At 40.1% G+C, this 23,135-nt stretch overlaps 1 protein-coding gene and 1 pseudogene across 2 annotated transcripts in view; one reads left to right on the forward strand and one right to left on the reverse strand.

Annotated features, from left to right (window-relative positions):
- The window catches only part of Nek10 (NIMA related kinase 10), a 172,176-nt gene that overhangs the window by 144,516 nt on the left and 4,525 nt on the right, over positions 1-23,135 (reverse strand). The gene's annotated exons all lie outside the window — the stretch shown is intronic.
- On the forward strand, positions 16,552-17,078 carry LOC101601980 (annotated as a pseudogene).

Below are 23,135 nucleotides of genomic sequence, written 5' to 3' on the forward strand. Positions count from 1 at the left end.
TGTTTAAAATCTAAAAGAAAAAAAAGAACTAAAGGTGCACATCTTTAATTTCAGCTACTACAGAAGTAGAGGTAGGAGAATCACTGGGGGTTTGAGGTCAGTCTGGGGCTACAGGGTAAATTCCAGATTAGCCTGGACTAGAGGAAGACCCTACCTGGAAAAAACAAAAACAAAAGAGATTCAAGAACATTTTACATATAGATATTTAAATGCCCCCTAAAAGTTCTAAAATAAATGGAAACCCAGTTAAAATAGAATCTAATTTTTCTTTTTCATGGACCACTGAGAGTCCTCTCTGCCTCCTTAGCCCCACTCCCCAGAGCAGCCTGTATTCACCATATTGTAGGCATATACATTTGATATTATGATTGATTGCCTCAGATGGCCCAGAATTGTGTTCCTCTTACCATTCATATGATAGGCAAACAATAAATATCAAATCAAAGATTTAATGAAGTGAAAAAATAGAGTATTTTCAAACAAACCCATATCCTTACTATTTTAGACCAACATCTTTCTTCCATAAAGCTCCTTTATAAATAAAATTATTAGATGTCATAGTAAGCCTGAGTCCAGGGAGGAATTATCACTTATTCAGTCATTATGAGGAAAATTAGAATTCCACATTCAATAGTGTTTCTAAAATTATCTGCAACAAATAATACTTTAAATTTCTATCTGGGCTGGAGAATGGTTCAGTAGTTATATTACTTCCTTCTTAGGCATGAGGAATAAAGGGAGGCTGAGACCACCTAAGTTTGAATCTCTAGATATCCAAGTAAACAACTGGTTGTAGATGCATGCCTGTAACTCCAGTCTTATAGAAGAAGAGAGACCTGGGAATTGCCAGAGTTCACAAACAAACAACAACAACAAAAAAACCCAAAAATCAAAAAACAAAGCAGTCAACCCCCAAGATCAATCAGTAAGACTCATGCTCAAACAAGAACTAGCTATAGAGCAATCCTGCTCCAGCCACTGCAGGTGAGCACACCTCTGCCATAGGCAAGCATCTGGGAGCACACACACAGGCAAAGGAAAAAATCCCTATTATGCTATTTATGGACTAACACTTTGGTCATATGCTTGGATATCACAGCAGCATTTAATTGCTGTAAAATCATGTTCATATCTCGCTAAAGGCCATCTGAACAGCACTAATCTAGATGACTAAAGTCCATGTTCATATAAATAGATTGTGTTCACAGGTGATTTCTCTGATGGAGGAGCACAGCATTCAGGGTACAACCAGCAGGGCCTAACCAGAACTGCCAATTCTAGACAACCAGGAGAGGGTGTGCTTGAACCTGGGAAAGGAGAGTTTTGGCCAAGAAGTGATCTGCTCTACTAAGTGGATACTCTTGCTTCTCTGAGGATTTGTGAATAGATTCAATTGACAAAAATAGAGGAAGGAAGGAAGGAAGGAAGGAAGGAAGGAAGGGAGGGAGGGAGGGAGGGAGGGGGGAGGGAGGGGGGGAGGGAGGGAGGGAGGGAGGGAGGGAGGGAGGGAAGAAAAGAAGCAGGGAGGGAGAAAGGAAAGAAAGAGAAAGGAAAAAAGAACTGATATTCTCTGAATTTTGTGGATGAGATTGGCACCATCACAACAAACACTGTAGCCACATGGATTTTCCTTTAGTCCTATGGTGAAAGCTTCAGCTGAGTTTTTTGTTTTGTTTTGTTTTGTTTCACATAAGGAAACAGCACAACAGAGAAAGGTAACACACAGCAACCAAATGCAGGCTTTCAGCTTCTGTGCTTTGTCCACCTCAGTCATGGGGCCTGAAAGCTGGCTTAGGAGGAGCAGAGATGTCTCTATACTTCATGGCATAGTCAGTTGGTCCAATGTTTACAGATATTTCAAAGCACAGACAGATCCACAGCTCTGACTCATTATTGAATTTTTAATCCAACCCTAAAAATCAACTCTCAAAAGTAAACCAATTTTTCTATTGTCACTTGAAATTTAAGTTAGTGCTAAAGAAGTCCAAAGAGGCACACATCTCATTTGCTGTGACAGAGAAATCTACGGTATGTCAGAATCATTTTATTGACTGCAATTAATTTATATTGTGCAAAATAAACCCACTAACTAAATAATAATATTTATGATTTGGCTTCCACATCTATCACTTGGTAATCCTTTTTGACTCCTTGATGGTGTGAACTGCTCAAAAGATCCTTAAATGGTCTCATGCTTACTAAATATAAAGCAGAAAGTCTTTTGATTATAAAAAATGACTTAAAATCCTACTAACGCCTTTTTGCCTTCCAACACTTTGGTTTTTCAAATCAAAAACACAGTTCTCACCATAAGGGGAACTAAAGATTGTTCTGGAGCCAAATATGACTGTATATAGCCCAGGAACAGGATTCAGATTGTCCCAAATACAATGTTCCAATATGGTGATAGTTTCATGACATTCTTATAGTAACAAAACAAAGAAAACCATAAATCAAGATACTTTTAAAAAAATAGTGGTGGGAACATGAGGTAGGCAAAATAGGAAAGTCTTTTATAGCACTCTGTTGTGGGCCTTGGACATTACCTGATGGCATTCTTAGCCTTTGGTTGGTAGAAGCCAGGGGTCTGTTTGTACATGCCAAAAGAATTTACCTAATAGTCACAAGAATAGATATTAGGTCAAACACACAGGTGGACAATGAGTGGATATTAAGAAGGCTAAAGACAGCCCAAGATAATGTGGCTCTGGACCTGTAACACCCCAGACGTCACAGAAGTTCTACCTAGTCAATCAGCTTTGTAGTATTTCAGTTGCATTTTAGTAAATATTTCAACTTATTTACTACAGTTAATAAATTGTTTAAAAATATCAATTAGTGGGTCATGCCTATAATCTCAGTAGGTTGAGGCAAGAGGATCACTGCAAGTTTAAGGCCACCCTGGGTAGGTATATATGAGACCCTTTCTCTATTTTTAATTTTTTTTTTTCTTTTTTGGTTTTGCGAAGTAGGGTCTCACTCTAGCTCAGGCTGACCTGGAATTCACTATGCAGTCTCAGTGTGGCCTTAAACTCACAGTAACCCTCCTACCTCTGCCTCCAGAGTGCTGGGATTAAAGGAATGCACCTTCAGCCACTGTAAACAAACTCTACACACATGCACCCCCTTGTGCATCTGGCTTATGTGTGTCCTGGGCAATTGATCCTTCGGCTTCATAGGCAAATACCTTAACCACTAAGCCATCTCTCCAGACCAACATTCATTTTCTACAATTCAACTTAAAAAATTTAGTCAGGCTGGGCATGGTGGCGCACACCTTTAATCCCTGCACTAGGGAGTCAGAAGTAGGAGGATTACCATGAGTTGTAGGCCAACCTGATACTACATAGTTAATTCCAGGTCAGTCTGGGCCAGAGTGAGACCCTACCTCGGAAAAAAAAAAAATAGGCATAGTGGCACATGTCTTTAATTCCAGCGCTTGGGAGGCACAGGTAGGAGGATTGCCATGAGTTCAAGGCCACCCTGAGACTACAGAGTGAATTCCAGTTCAGCCTGAGCTAGAGTCAGACCCTACCTCAAAAAACCAAATAATAATAATATAATAATAGTGGGCTGGAGAGATGGCTCATTGGTTAAAAGTGCTTGCTTACAAGCCTAATGACTTGAGTTCAACCCTCTCCAGTGCCTATGTCCTCTCTATGTCTTTTGGTGAATTATGACTAGTCCTCCTCATCAGATTGCAAGGTATGGTCTGGCTGTACTCAAGCGGGCAGATTGAAAAGATAGAGAGAACTCTAGTCTTCTATTCGGTATGGTCATATTGAATAACTCTCTTTCTCCTGCTTTTTACTATTTGTCTTACCTGGCTACGAGAACCAGTGACCAAGCCTGGCTTATTAGGGCTGTCAGGACTCAGACTATAATAACTTTAGTAAAAATTTTGGCAATAAAGACAATGAAGAAGAATAGGAACAAGAGAGCTTTATTTTTTTCTTTTAATGGGCAGTCATCCAGGGACAGAAGCCCAAGGAGGAGATGCCACCTTGCCCGGCCTGCATGAATAAACCTGTGTTTGACTTAGTCTCATCCAAGATGGCTACAAGCACCACTTCCCAGCAGCAGCCTTCTGCTTCTTCAAGTTCAGCATATTTGTAGGTTGGCTCCTCCTAAGTCAGCCTTTTGAGTTCAACAATCAATCACGATTGTTCCTTATACATCTGAATCTGATAAGAAGACCTATCATAATTAGATGTTTAGTCCATATAAAGGAGCCTAACCACATGTCTAAATCTCTTCCTCTTGGTCCCTCTGTACCACTGCCCCCAACCTCTAACTCTGGGTCCACCTGGATATAACAGTGTAAGTCTTTGCCCCTTCTCAGTCCCTTCTCTTTTTGGCTACGGGCTTTCTGCTAGTGTCCCTCAAGATACAACTCTCCCTAAAGTAAAACCCATAATTAATAATTTACCCTTCTCAGAGTATGTGTTTTCAGTTTATTACTAATTTGGATAAAGACCCAAAAATGGGGTCTATGGGCCTGGAATCTCCTGCATCTTTGTGGAATTTAATCCTTTTCTGGACCACAAATTCTGCATTAGCAGGAAAAAAAAAAGTCACATCTATGGCATCAGACACCTGCAAGAGCTGCAGACCCCAGATGGAAAGGAAAGGTTGAAGGGTCCTATGCAGGTATGGAATCATTTGATTCTATGGACTTTTTCTTATGGTACATCAGCTGGTATCAACTTCTTTTCTTTTTTAACCTCTATTTAATAAAGCAGAGAAATGAGTATTTAGGCTTCATTTTGGATTCTCAAGAAAGCTAGATTTGTTTTTAGGTAAGTTTTTCTCTGAAAGAGCTGTCTCATCCTCCCATCCCTTTGTCTGCCTCCTCCCACCTGGCCATGCTCAGATTAGGTCTTTGGAGACACTTCCTGCTTCTTTGGCCATCAGTGGAACTTCCCCCGGATCTATAAGCTGAAATAAATCCCTTTCTCCTATAAACTGTGTCTGGTTTGAAGGTTCATCCCAGCAGCATAGAGCTGACTATAATAGAAATTGATATCAAGAAGTGGGATTCCTAAAATAATCTGACCATGTGGACTTCAGTTTTTTGGATCTTTTGTGCTGGAAGAATGGAGCAGAGCCTGGTACTTGCAATTGAAGATACCTTCCAGAGTGGTAAGCCAAGCTTTATGGACTATTCTGGTGAGAGTTTGAAAATGTTAAGTATAGAGATTGTACTGGCTTTGAAACTTTCAAAGAAAATGAAAGACTGCAGAGAACTGTGTTGGAACTGAGCTACTGGCCTAAGGCTGACCTTGCATTCTGCTGCCCATGACCAGAGTTTCAAATTCAAGGTTGAATTTGAAAGTAATCTGATGCTTGGCAGAAAATAAGAACTGAGAGATACAAGATTTAAAACTGGAAAAATTCAAGCAAGTTTAAAATCTGATACTGAGACTGGTTGCTGAAGCTGCTATTATCAAACACATTAGCCATCTTAATGAAGATATCCCAACTACTTTACATTGAAACAATGGAAAGAATGTTGGGGTGATTTCACCCCAGAAAAATTGAACCATAAAAAGTGAAAATTATTTTGTAAGAAAGAAACCTACTCTTCCAGGTCACAATTTATTTGGTCCCTGGATTACAACCTGGCTATGTCCTACAAACCTGGTATTGGTTTTAGAAGCATGAAAAATGTGTGAAATGGGTCAAAAAATGCATACAGTTCCAAGAGTCTCTGCTGAGATGAGACATGGTAAACAGGATGTTCCTGTTTCAAAGGCTGTAAATGCCACTGTATGAACTGAAGATGAACTGTGGTTTGTAATGGTGACCCAAAGATGTTTTGGATATACCAGGACTGTACAAGGGCTACCATTGAGTGCTATTGGCTTCGGATGAAAGTTTTTCCCAGCTACTCAGTCTTGCTGGAGGGGCAGAATTAGAAAATCCAGAAACTGTTACTGGTCTCTAGTTATGTATATTGGACTTAAACTGCAGATTTTTGATGTTTTCCGAATGGTTACTGATTTTACATTGGTTCTCTCCTTATTTTGCCTTATAACAATGGAAATGTTTATTATGTTCCATTATATGTGAAAGTAAGTAATTTGTTTGATTTTACAGGACTCACAGCTGAGAGACAGTCTTAATTTCAGATGAGACTTGGGACTTTATAATAATCTTAAATTGGTAAAGATTATGGGACCTTTGAAGTTGGACTAAATGAAGATGGTTATGAGTCTACTGAGAGCCAGGGACAGAATGGGTAGTTTAAATGTACATCCCCCAATAGACTCAGGGATTTTATTTAAAAAGCTTCTCTCCAGCTACATGGATGGAGGAGGTGTCAGTGGGGGCTGATCTGAGTCCCAGCCCAAATATATGTAGAGAGCAGTCAGAGCTGTGGCTGCCTATTGTCAGCCCCTGCTGTTTTTCTGGCTATCTGTGCTTGCTTGTGGTGCTGGCTGTGGGGTTGTGTGTCTATGTTTGGATCTCTGGTAAGGGGCCAGCTTCTTCTGCCATCTCTGGAACTTCCCTTGATCTATAAGCTGAAATAAATCATTTCCTCCCATAAGCTGTATCTGGTTTGGAAGTTCATCCCAGCAGTAGAACTGACTACAACAACGTCAAACAGTATGTCAAAATAAACCCTTCCTTAAGTTGCTTCTTGCCAAGTATTTTGTCTCAGCAGTGAAAAAGTATCTGATACAAACCTCAAATGTGGGAACAAATCAAACCAACCAGAACAAATATCATTCCAGTGACAAAGGCCACCAGTCAAGCTACCAGATGGTTAATTGGTGTTGTCTTCATACTATTGCTCAAAGATAAGAGAAGCAAGCTGTGAAAGTCAAAATGAAGTCACTCTGAGAATGGGAACACTGGCCTACAATCCCAGGACATAGGAGGCAGAAGCAGGATTGTGAGTTTGAAGCCAGCCTTGGCCTCATGGCGAGACCTTTACCTAAAACCAGCAACAAAACAGTCACTTGTGTCATCTCCTACAAAACAGCTGATGTCTGAGGTCATGAGAAGTGGTTCTTATGCAGTTACCTGACATGAACTGAATGGGCCCTTTCTTCCTACTTGTAGTCTGCTCATCATGTTTGTTTTGAGAGGGAGTCAGATAGCTTTGTTAGGCAGCTAGGGTGACTGTGTCCCTTAAAATAAAAAGTGGGAATATTTTTGGGCTTGCTCCTACAGTCTGCTCTTTGTTAGAGATCAGAAAAGAAGTTGGCTTCTCTTTATCTTTTGCCTAAAGGAGTTCCCTAGACCTGCTTTTCCATATTTGAGCCCTTCGCTGGGAGATAGATCTCCTTCCTAAAATTCAAAGCTAACCTGACATTATGGTAGGTCAAGCTTAGACCCAGGAACATGCCATCATGGCTGGGCTCTTCCTGAGCCAGCCTCAAGTTCAGACCAATCAGCTGTCTCTCTGGTTCACCTGAGCCAGAAGGTAGGGCCCACCACCATAAGGCTATAAACATGTTTACCAGGGGAAGGCAAGCTCTCTTGGCTGGCTTCTAAACTTTAAGATACTGGTATACAGCTGGGCCAAAAAAGGGAGAACACCCCCCCACACACACACACACATTGCTTAATCCCACATGGGCTCCACTCCCTCCTGGCCTCCACATGGCCAGAGCTCCCTGCACTTTCTTTTCTTTCCTTCTGTAAATTTAATGAAGTCTCTCTCAACCTAACCATTGGTTCTATGGATTTTAATTCTTTAAATTTATAAAACAAGAATCTGGGATATTCTAAATTTGTTGGTACATTGGCATATTGGTGTACATGAACTCTAAAATCCCCATTTCCGTTTCATACACAGGGTCCCTCTTTTGTAAGCTGTGGGTTCAAGTAGGCAGGAGCACAGCATAACTGAGACCAAACTAATCCCAAAAGGTAACTGGGATTACACCAGGTCAGTACCCACCAAATAAGCCTGGAATATAGGCTTGAATTGGAAGTGCTAATTTCACCTTCCATATCAGGAAAAATTATATGTTAAATCTGACAGAAGGTAGGACTTGCCATTCTTAAATAAGCTATATTTTGGGCTTGTTATTTGTTGCTTCCTGATTTATAGCGGCTTTCTTTCCTCTTCTGTTGTTCATTAGGGAAGGGTCTTATTTGGTCCCAGCTTACTTGGAACCCTCAACAGACTAGAAATCTTAACCTCCTAGTTGACAGGATTAAAGGTGTGGGGCACCACACACCCTAAGAGACTGTGACTTTGTTAGAGGATCTGGTTGTCATAATACCTACTGTTGCATAAATATTCTGGGCTGTTTTTCATTGCATGTGTACATTGTTTAGTTAAATTTTAGAATCTGCCTGTATTTTGTTCCACTTAACCTACTTGAATACTCTCATAGCAGGCAAACCCAACATCAAGGGTCACTTTTGTAGGTACTCTGAGAGCCTCAAGAGCCACCCCTAGCACCTTAAGCTCCTACCCTGAAGACATATAACATCAGATTGATTGAAACTTCTAATAATACTGCAGCTAACTAGAAAATGCAAGCATTAAATTAACCCAAGATGCAAAAAATATGTACATTATAACACAAGAAACACAAAAAATCAAGACAATATAAATCCACCAAAAAGTATTAATGCATCAGAAATGACCTGCAGAGAGAATGAGTTAGAGGAAATGCCTGAGAAAGATTTCAGAAGAATGATTATAAATATGCTCAAAGAAGTCAAAGAGGAAATCAAAGAAATGAAAGAGGAAATCAAAGAAGACACAGTAAACCAATTTAATGAAATAAACAGGTCAAGACAAGGCATAAATAAGGAAATAGAAATAATAAAGGAAAACCAGTCAGAATTACTAGCAAAAAAGAACACAGTCAATGAAATAAAAAACTCTGTAACTAATAGGTAGAATGGATGAAGGAGAGGACAGAATATCTAAACTAGAAGACCAGGTGTCAGATCTAATACAGTCCAACAAAGAGAAAGACAAACTAATAGGAAAATATGAATGGGAATTACAAGATATTTGGGACAGTATGAAAAGATCAAACATAAGGATTCAAGGTATACTAGAAGGAGAAGAATTTCACTCCAAAGGCATAGTAGGCATTTTCAGCAAAATCACAGAAGAAAACTTCCCCCATTGGGGAAGAGATGCCAATGCAGACACAGGAATCCTTTAGAACACCAAACAGACAAAACCTGTAAGAACCTCTACTTGCCATATTATAATCAAACTACCAAACACACAAACCAAAGAAAATATATTGAAAGCAGTTACAGAGAAAAATCAAGTTACCTACAAAGGCAAGTCCATCAGGATCACAGCATATTACTCAACACAAACTTAAACAGCCAGAAGGGCTTGGAGTGATATATTCCAAGTTCTGAAATATAAAACTGTCAACCAAGGTTACTTTATCCTGCAAAGCTAACCATTCAAATAGATGGAGAAATGGGAACATTCCACAACAAAATCAGCCTAAAGGAATATTTGAAGACAAAACCGGCTCTACAGAAAATACTTGAAAGAATCCTCCATGCTGAAGAGAAAGAAAAGCACACATATAAGGAACCTGGAAAAAACAAACCATATTCAAATACTAGTTAATACAAGAGAGCAAAGGTAAAACCAGAAGAGCTACAAAAAAAGGCAAAAATAAATACACACCTTTCAATAACATCTCTTAATATCAGTGGGCTCAATGCCCCAACCAAAAGACATAGATCTGCACACTGTGTTAAACAGCAGGATCCTGCAATTTGTTACCTCCAAGAAACTCACCTTTCTACAAAGGATGGACACTATCTTAGGGTGAAAGGTTGGAAAAAAATGTTTCAAGCAAATGGGCCTAGAAAACAAGCAGGGATTGCTATCCTAATATCTGACAAGGCAGACTTCAGGCCAACATTAGTTAGAAAAGATAAGGAAGGGCTCTTTATATTAATTAAAGACACACTCCAACAGGGGGACATTATAATCCTAAACATATATGCACCTAACATGGGGGCTCCCAAATTCATCAAACAAATGGTATTAGAACTAAGGTCATAGATAACACCAAACATAGTTGTAGTGGGTGACTTCAACACCCCACTCTCATTAATTGACAGGTCATCCTGGCAAAAAATAAACAGAGAGGCATCTGGATTAAATGAGGTAATAGAACAAATGGACCTAACAGATATATATATAGGACATTTCATCCAAATGCTGAAGAATATACATTCTTTTCAGCAGCACTTGGAACATTCTCTAAAATAGACCATATATTAGAATGAAAAGCAAATCTTCACAAATACAGGAACATTGAAATAATTACTTGCATTCTATCTGACCACAATGGAAACAAACTGCAAATCAATAGCAAGAAAGGCTATAAAGAATACACAAAATCATGGAAACGAAACAAAATACTACTAAATGATGAGTGCTTCAATGAAGAAATCAAGAAGGAAATAAAAAATTCAGAGTCAAATGATAATGAGAACACAACACACCAAAACCTTTGGGACACAATGAAGGCAGTCCTACGAGGGAAATATATAGCATTAAGTGCCTATATTAAGAAATTAGAGGGCTGGAGAGATGGCTTAGCAGTTAAGCGCTTGCCTGTGAAGCCTAAGGACCCTGGTTCAAGGCTCGATTCTCCAGGACCCACGTTAGCCAGATGCACAAGGGGGCACACGTGTCTGGAGTTCGTTTGCAGTGGCTGGAAGCCCTGGCGCGCCCATTCTCCCTCTCTCTCTCTCTCTCTCTACCTCTTTCTGTCTCTGTCACTCTCAAATAAATAAATAAAAATGAACAAAAAAAAATTTTAAAAAAGAAAGAAATTAGAAAGGTCTCAAATCAACAACCTAATGCTTCACCTTAAAGCCTTGGAAAAAGAAGAACAAGGCAAACCGAAAATCAGTAGACAGGAAGAAGAAATAAAGATTAGGGCATAAATTAATGAAATAGAAACCAAACAAACAACAACAACAACAATCCAAAGAATCAATGAAACAACAAATTGTTTCCTTGAAAGGATAAACAAGATTGATAAACCCTTAGCAAATCTGACTAAAAGTAAAAGAGACACAAATTAATAAAATCAAAGATGAAAAAGGCAGAAATCACAATAGATAGCAGAGAAATTCAAAAAAGCATAGGGACATATAAAAACATATAGCCCGTTAAGTATGAAAATCTGAAAGAAATGGATGACTTCCTTGATTTATATGACCTACCTAAATTAAATCAAGATAAAATTAATCACTTAAATAGACCCATGACAAGTATGTAGATCCAAGCAGTTATCAAAAGTCTCCCAAGTAAAACAAGTCCAGGCTCAAATGGATTCACTGGTGAATTTTACCAAACCTATACGGAAGAACTAACAACAATGCTTCTTAAACTTTTCCACAAAATAGAAAAAAAAGGAATCCTACCAAACTCCTTCTATAAAGCCAGCATCACCTTGATACCAAAACCAGGCAAAGATAAAAAAACAAAAGAAGAAAATTACAGACCAATCTCCCTCATGAACTTAGATGCAAAAATTCTCAACTAAATATTGGCAAACAGAATACAAGAATATATCAGAAAGATCATTCACCCTGACCAGTAGGCTTTATCCCAGAGATGCAGGGATGGTTCAACATAAGCAAAATGATAAATGTAATCCATTATATAAATGGAGTGAAGGATGAAAATCACATGATCATCTCATTAGATACTGAGAAAGAATTTGACAAATTCCAACATCCTTTCATGATAAAAGTCCTACAGAGACTGGGAATAGAAGGAACATATCTCAATATAATAAAGGCTATTAATGCAAGCCTACAGCCAACATATTACTAAATGGGGAAAAACTGGAAGCTTTTCCACTAAAATCAGGAACAAGACAATGCTGTCCACTGTCCCTACTTTTATTTAATATAGTACTGGAAGTCTTAGCCATAGCAATAAGGCAAGAGACACATATAAAAGGGATACAAATTGGAAAGGAAGATATCAAGTTATCATTATTTGCAGATGACATGATCCTATACATAAAGGACCCTAAAGACTCTACCAGCAGACTGTTAGAGCTGATAAATACCTATAGCCATGTAGCAGGATACAAAATAAACACATAGAAATCAGTAGCCTTCCTATATGCGAGCAAAAAACAGAGGATGAAATCAGAGAATCACTCCCATTCATAATTGCATCAAAAAAAAAACAACAAAAAAACAATAAAGTACCTTGGAATAAACCTAACCAAGGAAGTGAAGGATCTCTACAATGGAAACTTTAAAACAGTCGAGGGAAAAATTGCAGAAGACACTAGGAAATGGAAAGTCATCCCTTGTTCTTGGATTGGAAGAATCAATATTGTGGAAATGGCAATCTTACCAAAAGCAACGTACACATTTATTGTAATCCCCATCAAAACTCCAATGGCATTCTTCACAGAAATAGAGAAAAACAATCCAAAGATTCATTTGAAAGCACAAAAAATCTCAAATATCTAAAACAATACTGAGCAACAAAAATAAGGCTAGTGGTATCACCATACCTGATTTTAACATATACTACAGAGCCATAGTAACAAAAACAGCATGGTACTGGCACAAAGCAGACATGTAGATCAATGGAACAGAATAGAGGGCCCAGATGTAAGTCCAGGTAGCTATAGCCACCTGATATTTGACAAAAATATTTATTGGAGAAAAGACAGCCTCTTCAGAAAATGGTGCTGGGAAAACTGGATGTGTATCTATAGAAGGATGAAAATAGATTCTTCTCCTCTCTCCATGCACAAGATTGAAGTCCAAATGAATTAAAGACCTTAACATCAGACCTGAAACTCTGAAACTGCTAGAGGAAAAAGTAGAGGAAACCCTTCAACATATTGTTCTTGGCAACGACTTTCTGAATACAACCCCAATTGCTCAGGCAATAAAACCACAGATTAATCACTGGTACCTCATGAAATTACAAGGATTTTGTATGGCAAAGAAACTGTGAATAAAGCAAAGGGGAAACCTAGGAAATGGGAAAAAATCTTTGCCAGCTATACATCTGATAGAGGATTCATCTCTAGGATAGACAAAGAACTCAAAAAATTAAGTAATAAGATATCAAACAAACCAATTAAAAATGGGCTATGGAACTAAATAGAGAGTTCTCAAAAGAAAAAATACAGATGGGGCTGGAGAGATGGCTTAGCAGTTAAGCGCTTGCCTGTGAAGCCTAAGGACCCCGGTTCGAGGCTCGGTTCCCCAGGTCCCATGTTAGCCAGATGCACAAGGGGGTGCACACGTCTGGAGTTCGTTTGCAGAGGCTGGAAGCCCTGGTGCACCCATTCTCTCTCTCTCCCTCTATCTGTCTTTCTCTCTGTGTCTGTAGCTCTCAAATAAATAAATAAATAAAAATTTTAAAAAGAAAAAATACAGATGGCATATAAGGATCTAAAAAATGTTCTACATCCCTAGTCATCAGGGAAATGCATATTAAAACTACATTGAGATTCTATCTCACTCCTGTCAGACTGGCTATCATCATGAAAACAAGTGACCATAAATGCTGGCAAGGATGTGGAAAAAGAGGAACCATTCTACATTGTTGGTGTGAATGTAATCTGGTCCAGCCATTGTATAAATCAGTGTGGAGGTTCCTAAGATAGCTAAAAGTAGATCTACCATATGACCCAGCTATAGCACTCGTAGGCATATATCCTAAGGACTCATTTCAATACCTTGGAGATACTAGCTCAGTCATGTTTATTGCTGCTCAACTCACACAATAGCTGGGAAATGGAACCAGCCTAGATGTCCCTCAACTGATGAGTGGATAATGAAGATATGGTACATTTATACAGTAGTAAAGAAAAATGAAGTTATGAAATTTGCGGGAAAATGGGTGGATCTGGAAAGGATTGTACTAAGTGAGGTAACACAAGCCCAGAAAGCCAAACATCACATATTCTCTCTCATATGTGGATCCTAGCTACAGATGATTGGACTTCTGTGTGAGTAGGAAGAAAACTCAGTAGCAAATGCCAGTAAGCTAGAAAGGAGATAAAAGGGAAGAGAAAGGAAAGGAGGGGGGTACTTAATAGGATGATATTGTATGTATGTATGTATGTGTATGTGTATATATATATATGTGTATGTGTGTGTGTGTGTGTGTGTGTGTGTGTGTGTGTGTGTGTGTGTATAAGTAGAAGAATAGATTAATGGGGGTGAAAAGGTCCAAGTGAGGTCAGGGGAAGAGATTGAGTAAAGAAAAGGTGGAGGGAGGGCTAATCAAAATCTAAGATGATATAAATAAATCATATGGAAACCCACATTTTTGGACAATGGAACACTTAGGAACCACAGATTGTTATTAGAAAATTTTCAGTGCCAGGGATGGGATACCTTCAAGTGAGTTGTTGGCCAGGGTGGTCCCTGATGCCCCCCAAATATTATAGGCCATTGCCGAGGCCCTTGTTTTCCCACCAGGAATAGATAGTAAGACCCTATTGCTGAAGACTCCGCATACTTGGGCCTCAAGGTCACTGAGAAATCCTGCTGGAACTGGGCTGATAACCTCCTCCATGCCGACCAGCTGAAAGAAAGCTGGAAGACAGTGTTCTGCATGCAGTTTAATAGGAGAGAGGAAATCACCAGTGAATATACTCAACAGTGGATACTGCAAGCCGTATATTTTGCCAGCTAGGCCAAATGAGCCAACGGGTGCAGTAGTGGCAAATCTGTCATGGTAGAAACAAACTACTCTCTAATTGGACTGGATGCCCACTTCAGGGGAGGGAATACATCCCTGATACTGACAACAGGTGTGGTCATGAGCTCTAGGGGTGTCACATCTGCTGCTGTCTAGCTTAATGTGTATATTGCACTCATCAAACTGCCCAGTAAGAACTTCTCTTAATGTTCATATACTTATATTAATGCTACTCTCACTTTTGATAGAGAACCTTCTCTTTTCAGATGGCAGTGATCTTAGGATGACTCAGAAAGCATCATGGTGCTGGGAAGAAGTGACAGAGGAGTGCTCAGCACTGCAATATCTCTATCACACCTTCCAAGGCTCAGTGGCCATTGCAGAAGAGGTGGCAGAAAGAATGTAAGAGCCAAAGGAAGGGTAACACACCTTACAACATGCTTCTCCAAACACAAAATGGCCTAGACACTACCTACACAAGACCATCATAATAGGAGGAAAAGATCATGACATGAAAATAAAAGAGAGACTGATTGAGAGGGGGAGGTTATAGTATGGAGAATGGAATTTCAAAGGGGAAAGGGGGGGAGAGGGAGGCCATTACCATGGGATATTGTTTACAATCATGGAAGTTGTTAATAAAAATTAATTAATTAAAAAAAACAAAAACTATGAGTGCAGAAAATTATAAAGATTATGATAGGAATAAAGTTATTGTAGATAGACACTTGTTCCTCTTCATTTGGCTATTGAACTGGTGAAACAATATTCTAGAGGAATTGTAATTTCTATAAACTGAGGAAAATTTATTCTAGGAAAAGAAAAAGGCTATTTTTTTTTTGTGCCAGACAGAGAAGGAACTTGTCTCTTGGAAGGAGACTTCACATAGTTCTGACAACTAGTCAGACTACCCTGAAAGAGAGAACTGGAGCTGATACAATGATGTGTGGGGCCATTCTTAGACTACTACTGATTAGCTGTACGTATCTCTGACCCTCTACTTAAGCACACAACTTATGCCAGTACTCTGAAGATGGATTCACGTTGGGGGGCAGGGTCACTGGATCTTTTTGTCCTTCTTCCTTATGTGGCCACATTAAATAAATGTCCCTTTTCTGCTTTTATTTGTTTATTACTTGCCCATTACTAGCTAATTTCATTATCTTACTGAGGACAGGTGGCCAAACCTGTTAGGGCTCATGCTCTGACCCTAATAACTCTGCTAACAATAGCTGTGTCATGTGTGGCTGCTAATCCAGATATTCTCAATCCACAGCCTATGTGCCTGTGTGAGGTCAGATGAACCTGAAACTCACATAAAAAGCAGTGACATTGAAAAGGGAAAGCAAGAAGTCTAGAAATAAATTGCATTAGCCAGTAAAGGAGAATAAATTATCACTCTAGGGTAACCTTGAACTAACAATCTTTGTGTCAGTCTTCCTACTGCTGGACTTATAGGTAAGCCATCAAGGCCTACTTGATCTTTCTTCTCACCAACAGTGTTTGTGTTTGTGTTTCTGCCTAAAGCAAGAAGTAAAATAAGAAAAATTATAATGTCAAAGGGCAGAAAAATTATTTTCAAAGTGAAATTATAAACTGAAAGAAATCAATGGAAAGAAATGTCAGTGTGGTTTGAAGAGCTATAGAAAGCCTGCATCAGCTAGATACCAGAAGGATGATGATGGTGGGCAATATCCCAAATAGTTGGCAGAAAGAAGAAGGGGAAGACAGTGGGAAGATGAGTTGAGGTATAGGGAAGTGACCAGTGCCAGCCCTCAGAGACTGTGCCTTGTCAGTAGAGCTCCAAAAGGCTTAAGGGGGTTGGAAGCAATAGTATTTTTGGAAATTAAAAAAAAAATAATCTACCCTCTTTTCCTCGGACTGCCGGGAAGATGGTGGACCTTCAGACTGAGTGAGCTTACCAAAAGCAACCTACCATCTTTCAAAACAAGAAGAGAGTGCATTTGGGAGAAACTGGCATGGAGGAGCTCCCCTGTTCTACAAGAACATCAGTCTAGGCTTCAAGATGCCCAAAGAGGCCATTGAAGGCACCTACATAGACAAGAAATGCCCCTTCACTGGTAATGTCTCCATCTGAGGGTGAATTCTGTCTGGTGTGGTCACCAAAATGAAGATACAGAGGACCACTGTTATCTGCCGGGACTATCTCCATTACATCCGCAAGTACAACCGGTTCGAGAAGCGCCACAAGAACATGTCTGTGCATCTGTCCCTTTGCTTCAGGGATGTGCAGATTGGTAACCTCATGACAGTGGGTGAGAGCCAGCCCCTGAGCAAGACTGTGCGTTTCAATGTGCTCAAAGTCACCAAGGCTGCTGGCACCAAGAAGCAGTTCCAGAAGTTCTGAGGCTGAACACTGGCTGACTCCCCAAACAAAAATAAAACTATTTTCCCATTCACAAAAAGAAAAAAAATCTATGGCTGGAGAGATGACTGACTGGTTAAGGTGATTGATTGCCTCTGACACCTAAGGACACAGGTTTGATCCACCAATAGCCATGTAAGCCATATGGACAAAGTGGTGGATATGTCCAGAGATTGTTTACAGTGGCTAGAGGCCCTAGCATGCCCATTCTCTATCTGCCTCTTCTTTATCTCTCTGTCTTTCAAATAAATAAATAAAATACTAAAAAATAAGATCTAGCCCACCATGACTCATGCCTGCAATCCCAGCACTCAGGTGACAGAATCAGGAGGATCATGGTGAGTTCTAGGCCACCCTGGGTTCAAGGATGGGTTTCAAGTCTGCCTGAAATAGTGTAAGAAATCACCTCAAAAAAAAATCTCTAAGTGATTTATTAAATTTACTATCATACTCCATTAACCCTTGTACAAAACATTTGAAAGAGGATGAGCTTATCTGATAGTTAAAACTATGGATTTCTAGTGAACTACACTGAGCTGAAGGAATAATGGACACCAGTGCCAGACACAGAGGACTAGAGGTCATAGTGAAAGTCGCACAAGGAATAGAGGTCACAGTGTCAGCCTCACGAGGACTACAGGTCACAGTGTCAGTCTCAGGAGGACTAGAGGTCACAGTGTCAGTCTCAGGAGGACTAGAGGTCATTGTGTCAGTCTCAGGAGGACTAGAGGTCACAGTGTCAGTCTCAGGAGGACTACAGGTCACAGTGTCAGTCTCAGGAGGACTAGAGGTCACAGTGTCAGTCTCAGGAGGACTAGAGGTCATTGTGTCAGTCTCAGGAGGACTAGAGGTCACAGTGTCAGTCTCACGAGGACTAGAGGTCACAGTGTCAGCCTCACGAGGACTACAGGTCACAGTGTCAGTCTCAGGAGGACTAGAGGCGATAGTGTCAGTCTCACGAGGACTAGAGGTGACAGTGTCAGTCTCAGGAGGACTAGAGGTCACAGTGTCAGTCTCAGGAGGACGAGAGGTGATAGTCTCAGTCTCAGGAGGACTAGAGGTCACAGTGTCAGTCTCAGGAGGACTAGAGGTCACAGTGTCAGTCTCAGGAGGACTAGAGGTCACAGTGTCAGTCTCACAAGGACTAGAGTTGACAGTGTCAGTCTCACGAGGACTAGAGGTCATAGTGTCAGTCTCAGGAGGACTAGAGGTCACAGTGTCAGTCTCACAAGGACTAGAGTTGACAGTGTCAGTCTCACGAGGACTAGAGGTCATAGTGTCAGTCTCAGGAGGACTAGAGGTCACAGTGTCAGTCTCACAAGGACTAGAGTTGACAGTGTCAGTCTCACGAGGACTAGAGGTCATAGTGTCAGTCTCAGGAGGACTAGAGGTGACAGTGTCAGTCTCACGAGGACTAGAGGTCATTGTGTCAGTCTCAGGAGGACTAGAGGTGACAGTGTCAGTCTCAAGAGGACTAGAGGTGACAGTGTCAGTCTCAGGAGGACTAGAGGTGATAGTGTCAGTCTCAGGAGGGCTAGAGGTCATAGTGTCAGTCTCAGGAGGGCTAGAGGTCATAGTGTCAGTCTCAGGAGGACTAGAGGTCATAGTGTCAGTCTCAGGAGGACTAGAGGTCACAATGTCAGTCTCAGGAGGCCTAGAGGTCATAGTGTCAGTCTCAGGAGGACTAGAGGTCATAGTGTCGGTCTCAGGAGGACTAGAGGTCACAGTGTCAGTCTTAGGAGGACTAGAGGTGATAGTGTCAGTCTCAGGAGGACTAGAGGTGATAGTGTCAATCTCACGAGGACTAGAGGTGATAGTGTCAGTCTCACGAGGACGAGAGGTCATAGTGTCAGTCTCAGGAGGACTAGCGGTCATAGTGTCAGTCTCACGAGGACTGGAAGTCACAGTTGTCACTCTCATGAGGACCCTAGGAAAATGGTCCCTTCTTCTTCATCATCCACATATTTAAAATCTGGCCACTAAATCTTGACTATTTTTCCACTTCATATGGTCCTTTCTACCCTCAATACCAAAGTCCTATTAGAAGCTTATGACATCATTGCTTACCACGGCTAGTTCTCCAAGATTTCCCCATTTCCAGTTTCTCCCTCCCCACTCTTTACAGTATTATTATGAGCCTTTCTGGCCTTCTCCTTTCTCTCACCTATGAGGTACTGCTTACTATTGGAGGCCCAGGCTTCCTGCCACTTACTGTTGGCTTAGAGTAGTAGCTTCTCCTGGGTTTTTCCAATGACCCCTTAACATTGAGAAATCTTGAGTAAAATGTAGTGGAAGGCTGGGATAAAGTGCTTGCCATGAAAGCATAAGGACCTGAGTTCATTCTGCAGAATTATGTATGATGGCATGTTTACAATACTGCAAAGATGGGTGACAGACAGATACCTGGGGCTTCCTGGCTATCCAATCTAGCCTATTTGAGCAAGAGAACCTGTCTTAAAAAAAATAAGGTAGACAGAACCTGAAGGAATTACACCCAAGCTTATCCTCTTGCCTATATACACAAATGCATGTATGATTTGGAAGCTCTAAGCATAATCAGAGCATCCTTATTTATTTATATATGTGAAAAAACATAAAGAAATTAAAATTTTGCTCCTACTGTGGAGTATATAGTGATTAATAATATTGGCTTGATAACAATCTCTTTATGGATTTAAAAAAGCCATAATAAATATGTGACATTTCATCTGCACAAAATCTACATAATATTGGCCTACCACCCTGTCATCATGGATGATGGGAGAAGGTAAAAAAAAAATCATGACATCCAAATAGAAGGGGACTAACTAGTTAGAAAGAAGTTGTTTAGTGGGAGGGAGGGGGACAAAAGAAGTAATGGCAGGGATTATGATCAAAATAAAGTATGTACATGTTTGAAATTGTCAAAAAAAATTAAAATCAAAAAGAACCCCCACTTCCTCTTAGATAGGGATCCCTTCTGACCTGCTTCTTCCTCTTTGTAGTGTATTTCAATAAATTGTTTTTCTTTACAACAGAAAATAAAAATAAAAAATAAATTTAAGGAAAGGTATTCATTTAAATACACACACACACACACACACACACACACACACACACGGCATTCATGTTAAATATGGCCAACCTCAAGTGTCCTCACAGGACAATAAAATTTCCTAAAGGAAAGACTAGGATTCACAATACACCAAGTGCAACATACACACACATCCTGTGAGGCCTGACTCCCCATGTAAATTCAAGTTTGAGAAAGTGAACTTCTCAGGTAGTCAGAAAAGAAAGTGATAGACAAGATTAATTTTCTACTTGTCAGCTGAGTGGCTTTGGTAATGCCAAAAGACCTGGTTATTAATTTCCTCATTTGCCAAAAATTAGAAATAGCAATATGCCTATGATAAAGTGGGAGCAGGGACCAAACAGTGAAATCCCATTAAATTGGCAATGGCCTTAGGAATGTGTTATTGTTATGACAGGTACTGTAACTAGTATGATTATTACTCCTATCTGAAAACTTTTTGTTTAATTTATTCCATTCATTTTAGGTTTTCTTGGCACATGTTTTCACAGTGTAAGCTAGGCTAGCTCAGCCTCCCAAGAGTTGGGAATGCAGCTTATTTATATCAGAATTTATTTCTCTGAACAATCCTATGAAGGCAGGTAGTGCCATTTCTCCAATTTACAGATGGAAAAAATCAAATCATGCCACTAAAATTCGGGTAACTTGAGCAGGATCACATATTTAATGATAATAAATAAATAAAAGTATATGTTTTTCATGGAAGTTTCCCTGTGCATGCTCTTTCTAAATGCTTTTTACACATAGTCTGAGATAGCAGTAAGAAATCTATAAAGGTTACCTTCACTGCTTTTATTTTAAAGGAAAACATGACATAGAAAGTATCTGCAGCTGGTGAAAGGTGGAGCAACCTCCCTAAGGATCCATGCTCACCTGACTCTCAGGTAGTGGCTGTACCTTCCTATCACTCTAAGTAAATCTTCTGTACACATGTTTCATCTTAATTAAAAAAAGATCATCATATGTTTTCAAATTAATTAACAAACCTAGATCTTGACAAAAACACCAATCAACAGATGAGCATGTCCTGATGGTCCAGGTTTTACTTGCTCTGCCTCTGTATGAGTCCCATCCTACCCTCCCCCTCCCACTGAGCTCTCTCTCCCCATCTTTTCTCCTCCCTCCCTCTCACTGGCATGCTCAGACTATGTATGAAATTCTGGAACCATCTCCTGTTATGGTAACTGAGGACACCTCTGGGCTGAGAAAAAGTCATGCCACATTCTTCAGCTCCCAACTCAGAATATCACACAAGGACCCTCCATCGTAGGACAGTTTCTTTACTCATCTCATAACCCTTAAAACCCTTTCTTTCCCTCCATCTCTCCTTATGCCTTCTTCTCTACCCCCTGCTCTGTTCTCTCTCTCTTTCCCTATCTCTCCTCAGCCTCTCTCTACCCAGAACTCCAATGCCTCTCTCTCCCTATGGGCTTCAGTTCCTGAAGTCCCTCTTGTTATTGTAATAAAATCTTGGACTTGGGGGATGGAGAGATGGATTAGCAGTTAAGGCATTTGCCTGTGAAGCCTAAGAACTCATATTTGAATCTCCAGGTCCCACATAAGCCAGATGCACAGTGACACTTTATTCTCTCTCTCTCTCTCTTAAAAAACAAAACAAAACAAAAAAAAAAAACAAAAAAACTTGGACTGAAGGAATGGTTTGTTTTGGTGCCTTTATCATGAACTCGAAATTTGACAGCTTCCAGTTTCATTTTAATTTTCAGAGGAGGGGCTTTTGTAACCTCCTTTCTATATCACAGCTGACTGCCCTTATTGTTACTTGCTGATTATGGTAGTTTGAATGTAAATTTTGCTCCACATTCTCATGTGCTTTGAATAATTAGTCCCTAGCTCATGGCAATTAAGGAGGTTGAGCCTTGCTAGAGGAAGTGTTTCTAAAGGTAGGCTTAGAGATGTTATAGCTCAGTTCTCCTTGCTATTTTTTTCAACTCACTCTTGCTACTTTCTGCCTGCTGCCATACAAGACATGATTCCTTTCCCTGTCATGGTGACAGTTCCCCCTTAAGACTATAAGCAAAAATAAACCGTGAACTTATTTGGGCCAAGCGTTTTGTCCCAGCAACCAGGAAATAGCCACAGCACTGATTTTAGCTGAGACAAGGGGAAATCTAGCATGAAAATACAATTAGTCTATGCATGGTGGCTTAAGTTTATAATCTCAGAATTTGGAAGGCTGAGATATGAGGATTGCCTAGGCTACAAAATGACTTTCATGACAGCCTGGGTGATATATACAGCAAGATCCTCTTTCAGACAAACAAGTAATCCTCATTTTTAAAATTATTATTCTGTCACATAAAAAGTAACATTTTGGGCTGGAGAGATGGCTTAGCGGTTAAGTGCTTGCCTGTGAAGCCTAAGGACCCCGGTTCGAGGCTCGGTTCCCCAGGTCCCACGTTAGCCAGATGCACAAGGGGGCGCATGCGTCTGGAGTTCGTTTGCAGAGGCTGGAAGCCCTGGCGCGCCCATTCTCTCTCTCCCTCTATGTCTTTCTCTCTGTGTCTGTCGCTCTCAAATAAATAAATAAAAAATTTTTTAAAAAAAGTAAGATTTTGTTCAGTGCTCTCTCACACACATTTTTCAGGTATTTAAAAATCTTAATTCATGTTAGGTACTATATGAATATATGACATTATGGAATATATGACTATGTGAATATATTGGCATTCTACTAGACAATCACTTCCCTAAAATGTAAGACTCATTCTCAAATATGAACTAAAACCTTATATTTTTTAAGAAATAAATTTTCAGTGTGTGTGTATGCTGATACCATGTGGCATCTTGCTGGATGTGAGCTTTGGGGTAATTCTCCTGTCTCTGTCTTCCTAGCTTGATGTCGGCTTCAGGGATTACAGACACTGTGGGGCTTCTGGCTTTTACATAGGGACTGTGGTGCTGAACTCCAGAACACAAGCTTGGGAAGCAAGCCCATTGTCCATTTAGCCATTCCTTCAGCCCTCTAATGACCACTTTCTAACTAGCACTAATTAACT

Source organism: Jaculus jaculus, chromosome 6, assembly GCF_020740685.1.
Source record: "Jaculus jaculus isolate mJacJac1 chromosome 6, mJacJac1.mat.Y.cur, whole genome shotgun sequence".
NCBI lineage: Eukaryota > Metazoa > Chordata > Mammalia > Rodentia > Dipodidae > Jaculus > Jaculus jaculus.